Below are 2916 nucleotides of genomic sequence, written 5' to 3' on the forward strand. Positions count from 1 at the left end.
GCCAGCCTAATAGCCCCCTAATCACTCCCCTGCCAGCCTGATTGATGCCTAACTGCTCCCCTGCCTGCATGATCATCCCCAACTGCCCTCCCCTGCCAGCCAATCGCCTCCAACTGCCCTCCCCTGAGGGGATGAGGGGACTGGGGGACTGAGGCTGGATGAGGTGGGGCTGAGGGGACTGGGCACTGCCATCTTGTGGCTGTGGGCACTGCCATCTTGTGAGGATGTGGCAGTAAATTAGCATATTTTCTGTTTATTGTCTGTGGGTGCCACCGTCTTTGTGAGGTGGTGGGGGTCAATTAGCATATTCCCTCTTTATTAGATAGGATACAGCAAATAAAGAAAAAAGAAAGGATGGAAGGAAAAAAAGAAGGAAGGCAGAAAAAAAGAAAAAGGGAAGGAAGGAAAGAAGGAAGGAAGGAAGAAAGGAAGGAAGGAAGGAAGGAAGGAAGGAAGGAAGGAAGGAAGGAAGGAGAAAATAGAAGGAAATAAAAAGAAAGGATTCTTTAACCATCTGTTTTGTCTAACTAGGAGGAAAAGGGAAAAGGCCCCATTTCTCTATCTTTTTTTTTCAATTAAAATTTAATTACATAATATTTTAAATTTTCAAAAGCATGCAGGTATATCTCACTAAGATTTTAAATTTCTATTCACCAAAACATGGTTAAGAAGTGAAAAACAAGTCATAAACTTGGGAGAGGATATTTTCAATATGTGGACCTAAAGAACACTCCAAGATAAACGAAGAATTCTTACAAATGATAAGCAAAGGAAAACAACCAAATTTTAAAATTGGGCACATCAAAAAAGAGGACATTCAAATGGCCAACAAGTCAATGAAGGTATTCAACTTTATTACTCATTAGGAAAATGCAAATTAAAACCTTAAGAGAGGTACTGCCACACCACCACTGGAATAGCTAACATTTTAAAAGACTGAAAATAACAAGTGTTAATGAGGATTAAAGCAATTGAAACTCAGAAGTTGGCTGGCATTAATGATGCAACAACTTCAGAATACTATCTGACAGTTTTTACTAAATCTAAAATATACTTAGCCTCAGCTTCAGAAATTCTAGTTCTAGGATATACGTACAAGAGAAATGAGGGCATATGTTCACAAACAAATATGTTCAAGAGATTTATAGATGCTTTATGCATTATGGACAAAAACTGGGAGGAAAAATCAAATTTCCACAGTGAGAGGTTAGATAAGTAGTTGTGCTGTATTCATACAATGGCCTATAGTTATCCCTAGGTATCCTTAAGGATTGGTTCCAAGAACCTGTGGATACCAAAATCTCTGGGTATTCAAGTCCCTTATATAAAATGATGCAATATTTGCATATAACCTATATTTGCATAGAGGCTTCAGCAGAGACTGCATACACATCATATCATTTGTGAATTCAGTGCAGTGCTTGATGCATGCCAAATTCAAGTTTTACTCTTAGAAACTTTCTGGGACTTTTTCCCCCCCAGAATATTCTTGATCTGTGGTTGGTTGAATCTATAGGTCCCAAACCCACAGATATGGAGGGCCTGCTGTATTCCATAGCATTTTTAAAAAGTAATATACTGGTATATACAACAACATAGATGAATATCAATGATGTTATGTCAAGTAAAATAATCTAGACACATGAGTATATATTGCATGAATCCATTTATATAAATTTTAGAAACAGACCAATTTAACTGATAATTGAAATTAGAATAGTGATTATCAGGATCAGAAGTGATAGAAAAAAAACTGGGATGCAGCACAAGCAAAATTTATAGGGTACTGAATATTTTCTAAATATTAATTTAGCTAGTGATCACATGGGTTTATCTACACTAATAAAAGAGAGGACGGGCCGCGGTGAAGCTGCTGCGGCGGGCGGGTGGCGGTGCGTGAAGCAAGTCTTGGGAGCAGTGCCCTGCTCTCGCGGCTCCCGCCGCCGCCATGTGGGGCAGGTGAGTCAGGGCCGAGACCCGCAGCCAGGCCGAGGACGATATCAAGAAGGTGATGACTGCCATCGAGAAAGTGCGGAAATGGTGAGAGGCCGTAGCCGGGGCCGAGGGTGCTGGCAGGGTTCGCCGGTCCAGGCCCAGAGGAACACCAGACCGGCAGGTGGGGTGGAGAAAAAATGGGTTACTGTGGGTGACACATCCCTTAGGATATTTAAGTGGGTTCCTGTGACAGACAACAAGGAGAAAGAAAAGTCAAAATCGAATGGTTCAGCAGCCCGGGAACCTAATGGCTTTCCCTCTGATGCATCAGCCAATTCCTCTCTCCTTGAATTCCAGGATGAAAACAGCAACCAGAGTTCTGTGTCTGATGTCTATCAACTCAAGGTGGACAGCAGCACCAACTCAAGCCCCAGCCCCCAGCAGAGCGAGTCCCTGAGCCCAGCACACACCTCTGACTTCCGCACAGATGACTCCCAACCCCCTACTCTGGGCCAGGAGATCCTTGAGGAACCCTCCCTGCCTGCCTCAGAAGTGGCTGATAAACCTCCCACCCTCACGAAGGAAGAACCAGTTCCACTGGAGACACAGATTGACACGGAAGAGGAAGACTCGGGTGCCCCACCCCTGAAACGTGTCTGTGTGGACCAACCCGCAGTGCCGCAGACAGCCTCAGAAAGCTAGCACCATCCTGGCACCCTTCACCTCCTGGCCCCCTGCCTCTATTTATTGCATTCTGGTTCTGGCTGTGCTGTGTTGCTGGGCTAAGGGCAAGCACTGAGGTCCAGAGCCTGCCCATAGGAGCCTTCTATTCTGGAAGGCTCACATAGGACTTGGGGTTATAGCAGGGGTGGGCAAACTTTTTGACTCGAGGGCCACAATGGGTTCTTAAACTGGACCGGAGGGCCGGAACAAAAGCATGGATGGAGTGTTTGTGTGAACTAATATAAATTCAAAGTAAAG

At 44.3% G+C, this 2916-nt stretch overlaps 1 pseudogene across 1 annotated transcript; it reads left to right on the top strand.

Moving 5' to 3' along the window:
* Nucleotides 1–1162: 1162 nt before the first annotated feature.
* LOC308244106 (B-cell CLL/lymphoma 7 protein family member B-like) lies at nucleotides 1163–2637 on the top strand (annotated as a pseudogene). The gene is made up of 3 exons: nucleotides 1163–1206; nucleotides 1969–2040; nucleotides 2109–2637. The product of its transcript is annotated as a B-cell CLL/lymphoma 7 protein family member B-like (transcript).
* The last annotated feature ends 279 nt before the right edge of the window (nucleotides 2638–2916 follow it).

The sequence above is a fragment of the Plecotus auritus genome (genome assembly GCF_963455305.1).
Source record: "Plecotus auritus genome assembly, chromosome: 3".
NCBI classification, from domain to species: Eukaryota; Metazoa; Chordata; class Mammalia; order Chiroptera; family Vespertilionidae; genus Plecotus; species Plecotus auritus.